At 41.9% G+C, this 17,025-nt stretch overlaps 1 long non-coding RNA gene across 3 annotated transcripts; it reads left to right on the top strand.

The window, feature by feature from the left end:
- Positions 1–10,723: 10,723 nt before the first annotated feature.
- LOC111974957 (uncharacterized) lies at positions 10,724–16,417 on the top strand. 3 transcript variants are annotated; one of them, XR_011481047.1, is made up of 4 exons: positions 10,724–10,900; positions 11,746–11,858; positions 15,228–15,951; positions 16,062–16,417. It is a non-coding gene; the product is annotated as an uncharacterized lncRNA (long non-coding RNA). The 3 variants fall into 3 exon arrangements; XR_011481048.1 differs by having other exon boundaries at positions 11,746–15,358; positions 15,870–15,951; XR_011481046.1 differs by having other exon boundaries at positions 11,746–15,951.
- Positions 16,418–17,025: the final 608 nt, after the last annotated feature.

Here is a 17,025-nt window from a genome sequence, read left to right as displayed (position 1 = left end):
GGTAGCTAATGGAGTGAGCTGGTGGCTGCTGCCTGAATGGTCAGGCATGGTATTTCTGGAGAGACATTTGGCTCTGAGGATGGTGTTTTTGTCTCTCAGCAATAGGATTAGACTTCCTCCAGGGCCCTCTCAGAGCCCTGCCTACTGTGTTCTGTTCTGATCAAGGTCAAGTGTAGCCTGCTTGCCTGCTGTGGTGCTCATAAACTGTAAATAAGGACTGGTCCATATGTCAAACATACGTCTGATCGCACAGCTCCATCCTTTCTCCTTACACAACATGCTAGTCAACAACAAGTGTGCAAAAGGCTCAGTACACACAGCACCAATTGTCACGCCTACTTCCGCTCCCTCTCTCCAGCGTTCAGCGTCGCCGGTCTGCTAACCACCRGCCCTGGCAACATTCATTACGCACACCTGCTCCCATCATTACGCACACCTGGTCATCATTATCTCCTTGATTACTCCCCCTTTATTTAGCCCTCAGTTGACAGCAGTCACTAGGTAGTATTGTTTTCTCTCACGTTCTGTACGCTTATCACATTTTGTTAATCTGMTTCGATTCATTATTGAACTCACCTTCTGCACCTGCCCCTGACTCCCAGCGTATTACGTTACACCAATCTCCTATGAAAATMACAATATCTTCCAGTAATAGAGGTGAATACGCATAAAGTTGGTTATTTCTGAACATCAGGTTTGCATATAGCTTACTCTTACCTTCAGACATTATTATGATACATCATATAGCCTTTGGTTACCATGCATAACTGGTGGGAACAAAGCAATGGATAACATTACAATTCAGGTTTGAGTCATATTCCATGCATTATTTGGAGTGCCTTTAATGGTTACAGAACAAACTAAAATGAACATTTCTACGATTGATTAGCCTCATCCTTCATCAATTTCAGTTAGGTCTATAGAAAAGTATTGAGCATCCCTAGAGTCCAAACATTTTTTGTTTACTTTTTAGTGATATCCAATTGGTAGTTAGTCTTGTCCCATCTCTGCAACTCCAGTACGGACTTGGGAGAGGCAAAGGTCGAGAGCCCTGCGTCCCCCCCAAGCACGACCCTGCAAAGTCGCACTGCTTCTTGACACACTCCTTGCTTAACCCAGAAGCCAGCCACACCAATATGTCAGAGGAAACACAGTACAACTGGTGACAGTGTCAGCGTGCATGCGCCCGGCCTGCCACAGGAGTAGATGGRACAAGGACATCCCGGYCAGCCAAACAATCCCCTAACCCGGACGACGCCGGGCCAATTGTGCGTCGCCTCATGGATCTCGGGCGCAGCTGGCTGCGACACAGCCCGGGTTCAAACCTGGATCTGTAGTGGCGCCTCAAGCAATGCAGTGCCTTAGACCGCTGCGCCACTCGGGAGGCCTAGAGTCCAATTTGACCTGAGCCAAGATGTCTTACCTTCAGATGCATCCTGCAGATCCACATTGGGTACAAGTGGTCAACTCACCCTCCTGTTGCTCTATTTAAGTCCTGCTGTAGCCTTTTTTCACAAGTTAGTCACTCTACGTCTTACCCCTCACATAAGACACAGCCACCTCACAAACACACACATACACACTCCCTGGCCTGAGCTTGCTCTGCGTCACAAGGGGAAGCAATTATCTACATCTGCTGCTCTTTATTGAGAGGGGTGGGTGGGTGAGGGGGTGTGTAACCTGAGGCTGGTGTTGTTCACAATAAGGTTTATCTGCCATCTCACCCAAATGGACCCTTTTCAAACTGTGGAGCAACCTTTTCAGCAGGCCTGTTTGCATTTCATCTTTGTCCAATGGGCTCTGTCAACAGGTCCCTGTTGTGCTAGCGTACCAGGAGGAGAGTCTTGTAAACTGTTAACAAAAGGCAGCACATCCACTTCTCACTGTGTACACCTCCGAACCTGCTGCTGGAAAACCTGGAGCCACTGTTTGTTCACTGCTTGACATGCAAATGTAATATTATCAAATGGTAAAAGTGGTCCAATCAAAACATGTAGGATTTTAAGAATTCTGAAATCCACACTCCCCTCTAAAAGTACCATGTGAATCTAAGAGGAATAACTCCTCCATAGCTTGAATTATTTGCTTTGCATAAATGATAGTCATGTACTGTTACTATATTTCTGTCAGCTTGAAATGTACTTACTACTAGTAGAATTAGTGGTGTGCAGGCTTTTATTGGAGTAGGGAGTACAGGCCCCTCCCTATCTTTTCCCCTTATGTTTTGATAGCTGAAATTCACCTGGAACTGAGCAGGTGCCATCGCCTACTAGCTYGAGGGTAGGTTTTTAAAAAGGCAGACCTGAATCAAACAGCCTGGACCAATGCAAGTTCACTCTCCCTGTGTGCACATGTGTACACATCATGTAAAGAGAGAGAAAGAGAAAGAAAAATCGAATTGTATTATTCAGAATACAGCATGTGTAGACTTTACCGGGAAATGCAAGGCAACAGTAAACAACAACAGTAAACKCATGAGAATAGAGACTGATGTACTGAATTTCATGACTTTAGGCCAAGCGGGGTGAGGGGCATGACATTTAAAAGTTTGCATTTTCAATCACTCGTTATAGCGCCTCGTTATAGCGCCTCCATCTGRCCAATCAGTGTAATTTTGTAAATGCCTATTTCTATGGCAAAATGCATCATTCACCCTAGTTTAATCATAATCGGGCCAGTGCTAACTGAGATATCACATGTGATGCATGTACAAACAAACAAACATGCTAATGGACAGAGACAGATAAACAGTACCCTCCCCAATTTCATTGTGAGGGAAAATAAGATAAGAAAAATGCAAATAGTAACTAACACAAGAGGAACAAAAATGAAGCCGTATACAGGGAGTACCAGTACCATATCACTGTGCAGGCTACTAGGTATTTGAGGTAAATATGTACATAAAGGTAGGGTAAAGTGACTAGGCATCAGGATAGATAATAATACGAGTAAAATAAAGAACAGAGTAAAAGCAGCATATGATTGTGAAAGTGTGTGTGTGTGTGTGTGTGCGCGTGTGTGCGTGCGTGCGTGCGTGCATGCGTGTGTATGGCATGGGTATGCATGTGTGTTATGTGTGTGCATATGTAGTGTATGTGAATGTGTGTGGGTTTGTGTGAGAGTGTCAGTGTCAGTGTAATGTGTGTGAGTGAGTGTATATACAGTGCATTCGGAAAGGGAAGACCCTTTCCGAATGCATGAAATGGACAAAAATGAATGGCTACTTAATGGCATTGGAAGATCCATATACACAATCGCAAATACCACTCAATTGGGCGGCAATTGGTCAAAAACATATTGCAAGTGGAATATGTCAAATGCCGGGTGTAATAAACCAAAAATCCCAAAGGGGTCGAGTGCGCTCCACCGTAAGATTCTATATGGGAAATGATCAGAAAGTCAGGGCTCAAGGGTGAAATCTTMAAAAATCCAATTTTTTTGGTCAATTATACAGTGGGGAGAACAAGTATTTGATACACTGCCAATTTTGCAGGTTTTCCTACTTACAAAGCATGTAGAAGTCTGTAATTTTTTATCATAGGTACACTTCAACTGTGAGAGACAGAATCTAAAACAAAAAATCCAGCAAAAGCATTCACATTAGTATATTTTAAGTAATTAAGTTTGCATTTATTGCCATGACATAAGTTATTTGATACATCCCAGAAAAGCAGAACTTATTATTTGGTTACAGAAACCTTTTCTCGGCATGCAAATTACAGAGATCATACGTTTCCTGTAGTTTCTGACCAGGTTTGCACACACTGCAGCAGGATTTTGGCCCACTCGCTCCATACAGGACCTTCTCCAGAAGTCCTTTCAGGTTTCTGGGGCTCGTCGCGGCCGCCAATACGGAACTTTCAGCCTCCTCAAAGATTTTGCTATTGGGTTCAGGTCTGCGAGACTGCTAGCCACTCCAGGGACCTTGAGACTTCTTACGGAGCAACTCCCTTTCGTTTGCCCCTGCTGTGTATTTCGGGTCGTGTCATGCTGGGAAGACCCAGCCACACCCATCTTCAAGCTCTTACTGAGCGAAGGAGTTGTGGCTTAAGATCCTGCGATACATGGCCCCATCCATCCTTCCCCCAATCCCGCAGTTCGTACCTGTCCCCTTTGCAGAAAAGCATGCCCCAAAGTAAGGATGTTTCCACCTCCATGCTCACGGTTGGGATAGGTTCTTGAGGGTTGTACTCATCCTTCTTCTTCCTCCAAACACGGCGCAGGAGTTTAATTGTTAGACCAAAAAAGCCTCTAATTTTTGTTCTCATCAGACCACACATGACCTTTGGATCATCAGATGGCATTGCAAACTTCAGACGCGGCCTGGACATGCGCTTGGGCTGAGCAGGGGACCGTTGCGTGCGCCTGCAGGATATTAATCCATACGGCATAGTGTGTTAACAATGTTTTCTTTAGACTGTGGTCCCAGGCTCTCTTCAGGTCATTGACCAGGTCCTGCCTTGTAGTTCTGGCTGATCCCTCACCTTACCTTCTGAAATTTTTCCATTGATGCCCCACAGGTTGCGATGCGGGCATGCAAATGCCTTCTTAAAGAAAAACTAACAGGTCTGTGAGAGACGGAATTCTTACTGGTTGGTAGGTGATCAAATACTTATGTCATGCAATAAAATGCAAATTAATTACTTAAAAATCATACAATGTGATTTTCTGGATTTTTGTTTTAGATTCCGTCTCTCACAGTTGAAGTGTACCTATGATACAAATTACAGACCTCTACATGCTTTGTAAGTAGGAAAATCKGCAAAATCGGCAGTGTATCAAATACTTCTCCCCACTGTACATATGTAGGAAGCGTATGTATATAGATTTGTCTTATTTTATGTGAGTTTGTCCATAAGGCCTATGTTTTGTCCATTTGCCATATATGATCACAGGAAGTTGGCTTCCGAACCCAAAAGTCAGTTAACCATGTTCAAATGGCATAAGAAATGTCCAAATGGCATATATAAGTATTGCTTGAGGGTAGGTGGCTATACTGGTCTATACCTGGAGGGTAGAGGGCTATACTGGTCTGTACCTGGAGGGTAGGGGGCTATACTGGTCTATATCTGGAGGGTAGGGGGCTATACCTGGAGGGTAGGGGGCTATACTGGTCTATACCTGGAGGGTAGGGGGCTATACCTGGAGGGTAGGGCACTATACTAATCTGTACCTGGAGGGTAGGGGGTTATACTGGTCCCTTATGTAGGAAAGTATTCAGACTCCTTGACTTCTTCCACATTTTGTTACGTTACAGCCTTATTCTAAAATTGATAAAATCGKTTTTTTCCCTCATCAATCTACACACAATATCCCATAATGACAAAGCAAAAACAGGTTTTTAGAAATTGTATCTAATTTATAAAAAAAATATAAAACAGATATATAACATTTGTATAACTATTCAGACCCTTTACTCAGTACTTTGTTGAAGCACCTGTGATGGAAAAAGTGTTGGGAGTGCTTTTCTAAAAAACAATTTCTGTGTTCATGCAAGTGACTGATTGAACGTGCCTGGGAGGAATCCTCACGATCAGTATCTGCAATTTTGGCAGTACSYCCAGAACCTTCTTTTAAAAACGAAACGGATATCTCAGTTTCAAGGTCAACAGCTTGGAGAGAAGAAGCCTCGTGAGATATTGGTCGGTCACATGCATGAACCAAACGTTAATGATGAATTAATGATGAATAATGAATAAGCTAAATCATGCAAATATAACTTGTCTTTGTAAGCAGTATATAAGAGAACTAAAAGGAACTGCCCCGGCGGAGCTCACTTCAGACCGATGCTATATGCATCTAAGTTTGATTGTGACCTGTCCAGCTCGCTGTTAATATAGAATGATTCATTTAAGATTGACTTCAATTATCTACTGTGTAGAATTTCCACAGCACACCTTTGGCAGCGATTACAGCCTAGAGTCTTATTGGGTACAAGCATGGCACACCTGTATTTGGGGAGTTTCTCCCATTCTTCTCTGCAGATCCACTCAAGCTCTGTCAAGTTGAATAGGGAGTGTCGCTTCACAGCTATTTTCATGTTTCTTCAGAGCTGTTTCTATAAGGTTCAAGTCCAGGCTCTGGCAGGGCCACTCAAGGACATTCAGAGACTTGTCCCGAAGCCACTCCTGCATTGTCTTGGCTGTGTGCCTACGGTCATTGTCCTGTTGGAAGATGAACCTTTGCCCCGGTCTGAGGTCCTGAGCGCTCTGGAKCAGGTTTTCATCAAGGACCTCTCTGTACTTTKCTCCGTTTATCTTTCCCTTGATCCTGACTAGTCTCCCAGTCCAAGCCCCTGAAAAACATCCCCACAGCATGCTGCCACCACCATACTTCACTGTAGGGATGGTGCCAGGTTTCCTCCAGACGTGACATTTGGCATTCAGGCCAAATAGTTCAATCTTGGTTTCATCAGACCARAGAATCTCGTTTCTCATGGTCTGAGAGTCTTTGGGTCCCTTTTGGCAAACTCCAAGCGGGCTGTCATGTAGCTTTTACTGAGGAATGGCATCCTTCCGGCCACTCTACCATAAAGTCCTGATTGGTGGTGTGTTGCAGAGATAATTGTCGTTCTGGAAGGTTATCCCATCTCTACAGAGAAACTATTGAGCTTTGTCAGAGTGACCATAGGGTTCTTGGTAGCCTCCCTGATCAAGGCCCTTCTCCCCCGATTGCTCACTTTGGCCGGGCAGGCAGCTCTTGGTGGTTCCAAACTTCATCCAATTAAGAATGATGGAGGTTACTGTGTCCTTGGGGACCTTCAATGCTGCAAACATTTTTTAGTACCCTTCCCCAGGTCATTGCCTCGACACAATCCTTTCTCGGAGCTCTATGGAAAATTCCTTCAACCTCATAGCTTGGTTTTTGCTCTGACATACACTGTCAACTGTGGGACCTTATATAGACAGGTGTGGGCCTTTCTAAATTATGTCCAATCAATTGAATGTACCAAAGGTGGACTCCAATCCAGTTGTAGAAACATCTCAAGGATGATCAATGGAAACAGGATGCACTTGAGCTCAATTTTGAATCTCATAGCAAAGGGTCTGAATACTTATGTAAATAAGGTATTTGTTTTTTTAAATACATCTGCAAAAATTCTAACAACCTGTTTTCGCTTTGTCATTATGGGTTATTGTGTCTAGATTGATGAAGAAAAAAAATAMTTTTAGAATAAGGTTGTAACGTCACGAAATGTGGAAAAGGTCAAGGGGTCTGAACACTTCCCGAATGCACTGTATAGTGTATATATAGTCTTGTGAGTGTGCATAAAGTCAGTGCAAAATAGGGTCAATGCAGATAGTCCAGGTAACCATTTGAATTAACTATTTAGCAGTCTTATGGCTTGGAGGTAGAAGCTGTCTAGAGCCGATGCTCCAGTACTGCTTGCCGGACAGTAGCAGAGTGAACAGTCTATGTCTTGGGTGGCTGAAGTTGTCGATCATTTTTCAGGCCTTCCTCCGATATGGCCTGACATAGAGGTCCATGATGGCATGGAACTCGGCCCAAGTGATGTACTGGGCTGTCTGCATCACCATCTGTAGTGCTTTGAGGTGAAGGACGGTGCATTTGCCATACCAAGCGGTGATGCAGCCAGTCAAGATGCTCTTGATGGTGCAGCTGTATAACTTTTTGAGGATCCAAGGGCCCATACCAAATCTTTTCAGACTCCTGAGTTGGAAGAGGCGCTATCGTGTCCTCTTCACAACTGTGCGGGTATGTGTGGACCATGTTAAGTCCTTAGTGATGTGGACACCAAGGAACTTCAATCTCTCGACCCACTCCACTACAGCTCTGTTGATGTGGAAGGGGGCGTGCTCTTCTTTCTTTTTCCCGCAGTTCAAAATTTGCTCTTTGGTCTTACTGATATTGAGGGAGAGGCTGTTGTCCTGGCACCACACTGACAAGTTGAATCGAGTCATCAGAAAAGTTGATGATAGTGTTGGAGTCGTGGGTGGGGGACTAAGCACCGACCCCTGAGGAGCATCCGCGTTAAGAGACAGCGTGGTGGAGGTGTTGTTGCCTACCCTCACCACCCGGGGCCAGCCCATCAGGAAGTCCAAATCCAGTTGCAGAGGGAGGTGTTCAGTCACAGGGTCCCGACCTTGGTAATGAACTTGAATGGGAMTATGTGGTTGAACGCAGAGCAGTAGTCTACAAACATCATTCTTAAACAGTTATAATCCCCTCTTTTCCAGGTGGGAGAAAGCAGGGTGAAGTGCAATTGAGATTGTATCATCTGTGGATCTGTTGGTGCGGTATGCGAATTGGAGTGGGTACAGGGGGTCTGGGATGATGGTGTTGATGTGTTTTATGACCAGCCTTTGAAAGCACTTCATAATTACAGATGTGATTGCTATGGGACGATAGTCATTTAGGCAGGTTACCTGTGAACAGGGACAATGGTGGTCAGCATGAAACATGTTGGGATTATAGACTGGGAGAGATTGAAAATGTCCATGAAGTCGCTTGCCAGCTGGTCTGCGCATGCTCTGAGAACGGGCCCTGGTATTCCATCTGCAGCCWTGCAAGTGTTAACCTATTGTAAAATTTTACTCACATCAGCCACAGAGAGCGAAATCACACAGTCATCCGGAACAAAAGAGGCTTTCAAGCAAGACTCAGTGTTGTTTTTCCTCAAAGCGAGAATGAAAGGCATTTAGCTTGTTTGTGAGTTCTGCATCACTGGGCATCTCACAGCTGGGTTTCACTTTGTAGTCAGTTATTGACTGCAACACCTGCCACATCCGACTAGCATCGAAGCCTGCGTAATTGTATTCCACCTTCCTTCTATATTGAGAGAGWGCATGTTTGGAATGGTAGAATCAGGGTAATGGTGGGCATTCTTATCTTATGATATGGAAAGCCAGCCCTGTCATATAGAATGCAGGGGCTCCAGCTCAGGTCTGCACAAGACCCGAAGCGTTTCATACCGCACCCGCTTTCTGTCCAACTTCCACCAGCTACCTCAAGTACTGGTCCCGAACCCAACCGCAGTCCCACAATGTAATTTTAGGCATATGTGATGCAGCTCACTTCCAAGCCATGGTCCCAGCAATWTTGTGCCCTATAGGCAATATGAAAATGCCAAAAATAACCTAAGAAATATGTTAAATTACCAGAGATTCTCATTTGCAATTCCCCTCTAAGCTATGCGAATGCAYATGCGCGCAGCTTCTCAGGGACTGCAGCACAGAAGAAAAATCAACCCTTGCAGAGAAGCACAAGAACTTGAACTTAACTTTCTAAAGTTTTCCCAATTAGCTAACACTCTCAACATTTCCCTTTACAGTGGGAATTGTCATCGAATCAATGCAATATTAGCCACATTCAATGAAACATACCAAAACAAAACTAACTTTGCAAGACTTGGTATGCAAAACTAACTATGCAAGAGATTTTGTTGTAGGCAGAGCGCATACCCATACTCTACACAGACCTGTGCGCCATAACCAATCAGAGCTGCAGTAGGCCTATATGCAAATAGGCCATTGCCATATATGGATTTGTGCCACTGGACTGTTTTACAGCATGAGCAGTTGTGATTATTRTGCGCTTGATTTCAGATCAAAAGGAGAGATAAATGTAGCCACGTGTGCACATTTGTTCATATTCTTTGCTAGTTAGTGAGTTATYAGCCCAGTGGTAGCTAATTTATAGTCAGCAATGGGGGAGTGGTTGCTTCCAACAAGAGCACAAAAGTGTACATTTCTAGCCATCTTTGAAAAGCAAGTTAGGTAAAGAGCTTTTTTTATGTCTTAAAAGGGCAATGTTGTATTTTTATACAAGCTTGAATAAGCTAAGCAACCAATAGGCAGACGGTCACATACTTTCTCTGATTCTCTGTAATAATAGCAGGGAATACTAWTTCATTTAATTTTGTAAAGTGGTTTCTTGCATCAAACAACATAACAAAATGTTCAGTCACCTCCTTGTCTGAAGGACAAGTGGATAAATAGGTTAATGTGAAGGCCTGCATGTTTTTTTCAAAAGTCTCATGGAATGTAGGCTTACATTGAACACTAAATTGGCTGCTACCGTAGGCTGAATGATAGAACCACTATTTCCATGTTRAAATGTTATGCGATTCATATTTTCCATAGTATTTTAATTGTAAAACACTCTGGTAGGCCTACATTATGATCAAATAGCAACAGTAGCCTACTTGGTCACTGTTAAAACAATAAATTAAAGTGGGTACAGCCTCAGTGTTCTCAGTAAACGCATGCTAGAAGGTGCACAGAAATTTAACAAGGTTTAAGTTTGCTCTCAGCAGATCTGAAATTTTCTCAGTGCCAAAAAAATATTAGAGGGAACATTGCTCCCGTAGCCCATTATATTAGGCTATAGGTATTCCTGGGCTATATCAGCCGATAGGCTAGACGAAGTTGGAGATACTTGCACTTTAGCTACGTTTAGGAGTTTAGGAGTGGGACGATAACTGCTGTAATTTCCGGCAATGCATAGGTTATCGCCTACTCTATTTAGCTGAGACCACATGAGCACCTCATCTCGCACTTATGGCTACTGAAGATAAATCAGCATAAATGATAAGATCGGACACTTGCACTTTCTCTTGAGCTATGTTTTGTATATAGGATCAGGGGAGGAGCCAGAGGGGTGCCCGGGGTGGTACTGGACCCCCCTGACATCTGATTGGCCACCCCGGCTGTCACCTCAAAATGTAATTTGCTACTGGAATCAGTTTGATGCTGATTTACATTTAGTTTCACCTCTTGTTGAAAGAAGCATTTATTTTGACGTTTTCAAATCGAAGACAAGGAAGAGAGAATATTAACGTTGTTTGCGAGATACAGAAGAATAAGAAGAACATACAGAAAACGAAGATAGAATATTTACACAAGCTCTTTTCGCGATTGGCGAAAGCGTCATATTTGAAGTAAGTTTTAAGGTTTAGCATCGGATTTAGGTTTCCTGAACAACTTTTACGAAAGTTGAGTCGTTGTGTAAGTTAACGTTAGACCTTTGATAAGAGAGATCRGCTCCCAATTTAGCCTAACATTATGTTTACATCTGTGCTAGTAATACACGCATATACAGTGCAGTAAGTTACAGTATATGAATGTTTAGCTAATGTGGGGCAACTAGTAGGCTACAGCTGTCAGTGTTCAGCAAGTTAACATTCAGCAATTTGAAATCCATTAACTCAGTTAGATTTCCGTACTTGAACTCAAAATGAACAATTGTTATTATCAACCTGTTAACGTTACTCAAAAGATTACCACAATTTGCAGATAGCCTGTTTGGTATCGTAAAGGTGTAAGAAATTATAGCTAGCTAAGTTACTTACTGCAGAGTAGGGCTAGCCTGAAAAGGAAGGGATAGACTATTTTTTAAAGAAGCACAAACAGGCAGATCAGGTGCAAAAGGACCCCAGCCATTGCATCACCATCGGACCCCAGAGCAGCTCCCTACCTGAGGCTAGTGTAATAAATATCATTTATTATAACACAAGCATATAGTTTTAACACTAGTCAGAGTCAATGTGGTCAGACTTCACAAGGACCCAGTCTACCACCACCAGGTCAGAGCATCTACCAGGTAGTCAGTCACATGCCCAGTTCAGAATTTAAGTTTAGCTTCAGCTTGTAATAGATGATTTTGTCAGATTAAGCCTCACTTTAAAATGTTGGTTGTTGATTCATGTGTGCTCTTGTTTTGATGGCTGTGGCATTTTTATTTTGATGATACACTAATGGTTCTTGTGTTATTTTAATGTAATAGATATATCAAGGGATGACACAGAGACCTCTGGCTCTGAGCAAGATAGTGAGCCAGAGCTGCCAGGAGATGTCATCGAGCCCTTCCCTCTAAATTACAGATTTTATTTAGCAACGGTTAGTATCTAATCTTGTGGATCCCTTAATTAGACATTTCCATGGACATATGACACATTATTTAACATGTATTTCATACATTTCAAGATCCAGAGAAGAGGGTCCTGTACAGCCGTGTTTGAAAACATTTCCCAGAACTCAGCATGGTACTAGGAAAAGGGCTTTCAACAGCTCCTGTGATAAGGACAATTCATAGCTTGAATATTCTGTAAATCAAGATTCRACTTATTGTTTCGCCTGTAGGCATTTTTCTCTACACAATACACCTGCATCTGCCTTTACATCACAGTCAGGTTTTTGTAACTGGAAAAAGGAGSTGTTTAAAGATTCTGTGTTTAAGCTCCATTCGAAGGCAGAGCATCATATCAATGCTATGTATGCTTGGAATCAGCATAAAAGGGCTATTGACAGCAACTCAACAATGTTAGATGTCATAAATGAGAACCAGAAAAAGAAAGTGGAGGAAAACTCTACTTACATTAAAACAATTGCAGATGTGCTCCTATTAACTGCCACTCAAAATATAGTGCAGAGAGTTCATCGAGAGTCTGATGACACTCACAACAAGGGTAATTTTTTGACAATATAGAAGAAATAGCAAAGCATGACCCTCTCATAGAGAAAAGGATGAATGCATGTGGCAATGCTAAGTACACAAGCCACCAAATCCAGAACGAAGTTCTTGAGGGCTTAGCTGAGGTGGTACAAAGTGAAATAATAACAAAAGTAAAAGAAATTGAAGTTTTTAGTGTAATTGCAGATGAAACCAAAGATTTAAAGAAAAAAGAACAAATGTCTTTAGTTGTGAGGTACTATTACAACAAGGGCCATCCACGAAAGCTTTTTACACTTTCAGTCAGCTGAACGCTTAGATGCAGCAAGTCTCACAAAAATGATAATTGATTGCCTTGAAAAACATGGTCTGGACTACAGAAATAATCTTGTTGGGCAAGGCTATGACGGTGTATCCTTCATGAGCGGAAAGCATTATGGTGTGTCTGCACAGATTAAAAACAGTGCAAGATTTGCATTTTATGTGCAGCATCTTGTCGATGCTGTAAAATCAGTGCCTGAGGCAGTTCACTTTTTTTGTTCTCCTGCAGAAGCTTTATAACTTTGTATCTCACTTGTACGTTCATCTCAAGTGGCTTGCAGTTCAGAAAGAGCTGTATCCACAGCAGCAGCCCAGRGAACTACAGAGACTTACGGATGTAAGGTGGACAACAATGGTTGATGACAGGTTAAGTCACCTCGGAATTCTCAGTGTTGAGTCAAGGAGGGCACGCTCCCTCAACATGGATGAATTTGTGAAACATTTTGCCAGTTCTCACCAGAACCGCAGAATTATGCTGTTTTAAATCTACCTAGAATAATTTGGCACTTATGCGGTCCCTCTGGTCATGATTAAAACCTGCACTGTGTACTAGCTAGTACAATGACATTCTAAAATGATCAATCAGAACCGCAGAATTATAATTTGGTCTTGATTAGACCAATTCCAAAACTTTTGTTTGCTATTAGTTAACACAATATATATGAGCATAAATATGATACTGTAAGTTTGAAATATTGATGGGCACCAAAATTATTAGTATTTTTCAGGTCTGTTTCTGCTTGATACCTGGTATGTCAAATTGTCTTTTATACTGATAACAAGTTCAAACAGGTGCCATTAATACAGGTAACGAGTGGAGGACAGAGGAGCMTCTTAAAGAAGAAGTTACAGGTCTGTGAGAGCCAGAAATCTTGCTTGTTTGTAGGTGACCAAATACTTATTTTCCACCATAATTTGCAAATAAATTCATTAAAAATCCTACAATGTGATTTTCTGGATTTTTTTTTCTCATTTTGTCTGTCATAGTTGAAGTGTACCTATGATGAAAATTACAGGCCTCTCTCATCTTTTTAAGTGGGAGAACTTGCACAATTGGTGGCTGACTAAATACTTTTTTGCCCCACTGTACTAGGCGCACTTGATCTTGCAGGGCCCAACTAGGATAGAAGAGGTAAGCTTAACAGAAAAAATATGTGCTTTTAATACTGAAAATATCAGTTTCCAAATACTCTGCGGGACAACAAAACTATTTTAATTTCTCAATTCTCTGTCTGAACGCCCACTCCCAACTACAGTATGAAAAATGACGACCGCGCCGCAATTACTTCTGTCGGGCCCTGCAGGTCCCAATGCAGCCCTCCAGCTCGAGCCATTGAAATATKCCAATTTGGGTGGGGAGAAGATTCCCAATGGGTGCAGTCACAGTGACTGTTCATAGATGATTCAATATATTCATTTAACATCACAAAAAGTATACTCATAATATCAAAATTGACAGAATCAACCTCATATCAGTCCTCTGATCTAGTTATTATTATTACAGGAGTGATGGATAAKGATCTCTCACCATCAAACAGTTGACAATTCTTACATTTACTACATTTCCCCCTATGGCCTACACTAGTCTAGTTCTAAAGAGAGCCGCTTACCATATGTTCCCATTGGCCAGAATGTAGCTCTAATCCACATCAATTGATGCGGTTTTGTTCAAAGAATATTTCTTATTCATTAAACATATGTTTCAAAGGGCTTCTGTGTGTTGGGAGGAGGAATTTGTGTGGATTTTGGTGTGCAATGAAAGAAGTAGAAGCTTTATGCTGTGCGGGTGGGCCGGTGTTTTCTTATTTCTTGTGTGTTTTTGTTCTACCTTATGTTATTTTCATTGTTTTTGATTATTSTATTGTTGGGTTTTGAGTTTGCAATAAAGCCATTTCCCTGTACTTGTGCATGTGACATAAAAAATGTAAACCTGAAACTTGAAACTTGTACGGTTATAAGTACCAGGATGCACCTGCACTCTGTGTCCATGGGAACCAGGGCTATCGCTCAATGCAAGCCATTTCTGTCCCCAGATCTATTTATAAGAAAAAATGTTGGTCTGAACCGGTACCAGAACCATGCAGGTCCCTTAAACAGGGGACTTTACATCTAAGAGGTTTTTAAGGTTAAAATGTTGAAGGGTAAATGCAAGGTAGGCTTCTGCAAATGTATATTTCATGCCATATAATCTTTTGTTTTGAGTCTACCTTGTTATTTTCTATTATTGCRTTGTTRTTGATTAATGCATTTTGGGGTTTTGAGTTAGCAAGAAAGGCATTTCACTGTACTTGTGCATGTGACATTTAAACTTGAAACTTGTAGTGTCCTAACTACCAGGATACACCTGCTCTGCTCACAGAAAAGTGGGTTCGTCTTCTGTATTAGAGGTTTTGCAACCTATAACTCCTGGATATTATGTGAAATTTTCTTTGGTCAACAATTTAGACACCTACAATCGCTTTATTGTTCATGTGTTCTCATTGTTGTGTGCACAGCCTCGACTCAACTATAATCCTATCCTCTAAAGAAGAGATGGATATGTTGGAACAAGTGAGAGCACCTGCAGTGGAGTGACCAGTGATGACTAGGCTACGTGTTACAGCTGTGTGGATTCAAGTGTTCAAGGGTCATTCAAGTATCTCTTTTTTCAGATTGAAATTTGCAAATTATGTTGTTTTTAATGCACCTGCAAAGTGGAACAGTGAGGGAACATAATAATGTGAATAATTAAAAACTGAAAGGGCAATCTGCAGTTRAAGGGTTGGGGAGGGAGAAATGTAACCACTCTCAAATTCATAGACAAAGCTATATGCAACTACTGACATGAGATCAAAAATATAGTTKTAACCATGTTTTGAGGCTACACAGTGTTTGTTTACAATTACAATGTTTACAAACAATTTAGTAAAACAAGCTTAGCCCCAACATGTTGGGTTCTGATGGGAACAACAGTTGAACTAAGCTCAGGAGGCATTTATTTTAGATTTTCAATAATAAATGACTATATCATGAATTCAAAAGTCCAAAATGTACCAATCACAGATTGCCCTTTTAAACTGAAATGCTAACATTACATACTTTAATTGTGCTGCTGACTGTCATGTGTAAGTGGTAATGTAGTTCCTATATCTACACAGAGAAATACCTGCATTGGATCTCAGAAAAAGAACCAGAGTAAAGAAATACTTGCTCATGATGATGACGACAACAAAAGGAAAGGTAAGAAAGCTTGGAAAAGGATAGCCTGGTCCCAAACTGTGTGTGCTGCCTCCAACTCTTGCAGCTCTGCATATCTGAGTGTGTTATTAACTGTCCTGTTCCCTCTCCAGTTGCAGAGATGGCCACATGCATGCGCTCTGGAGACTGTGAGGCAGGACTGTSCTGCGTCCGCTATTTAACAGGGAAAAGATGTCAACGCATCCCAAAGGAGRGAGAGATCTGCCTCCTGCGAGGAGGACGCTCTAAACAGCGGAGAAATCTTGAACGCTGCAACTGTGCTCTCGGGCTAACCTGTCGTGCCCAGGCTGAAAGCCCCAAAAACCAAGGAGTTTGTATCCCCAAACTGAAAAAGAACAGGAGGAGTGCTAGACACTCAGGCAAGAGGCGTAATGCCRWGAGAAGATGTGGATGACTTAAGCCTTTCTTTCACTCAAAACTTTTGACTCAATAAACTACTTTTCTGCCATTCTTTGTTTTAAATGTTAAAGGCTAAATGCAAGTTAGGCTTTTGTAAATGTATATTTAATTCCATACAAGCTCCGGTGGTCTACTCTTTGTTTTTATTTGAGCCCCTCACCTAATCTTATTCATCTTTAAAAGACAAATCTGCACATTTCATAACTTCCTTGAATTTAATGGCATCTGGTACCATCTCTCAAATGGTCCAGACCTCATCATACCAATGTCCACTAGTGCCATCTATTGGATGAAGATTATAAGCATCAAATTGACAATATCTGAAAAGGGCCCGAGGATAGGGTTTTGTAGCCTGGAATCCACACTTACCATCACTGTTTCAATATTGTTTCATGTCATTGATTCAGTCTGGACCTGCACCAAGAGGGACTCTCTGCCCTAAATAGAAAATAGCCAGTCCAGTCAGTGACCGATCAGAATCTAAAAGTGGGTTTAACACAAAAYGTCATGTGGCAAAATGCTGCACTTTAACAGCCAGTGACGTGCCTTTGGCATCATTTAAAGTGAAGACTGTTATTTTATCAAATCAATTCTCTGTAATTATTATTACATGACTAAACTAATCATGTAAATGTAATTAACTAGGAAGTCGGGGCA

The sequence above is a fragment of the Salvelinus sp. IW2-2015 genome, linkage group LG15 (assembly GCF_002910315.2).
Source record: "Salvelinus sp. IW2-2015 linkage group LG15, ASM291031v2, whole genome shotgun sequence".
NCBI classification, from domain to species: domain Eukaryota; kingdom Metazoa; phylum Chordata; class Actinopteri; order Salmoniformes; family Salmonidae; genus Salvelinus; species Salvelinus sp. IW2-2015.
Note: the sequence above shows the minus strand (reverse complement) of the source record. Positions and strands in the feature narration are given on the sequence as shown.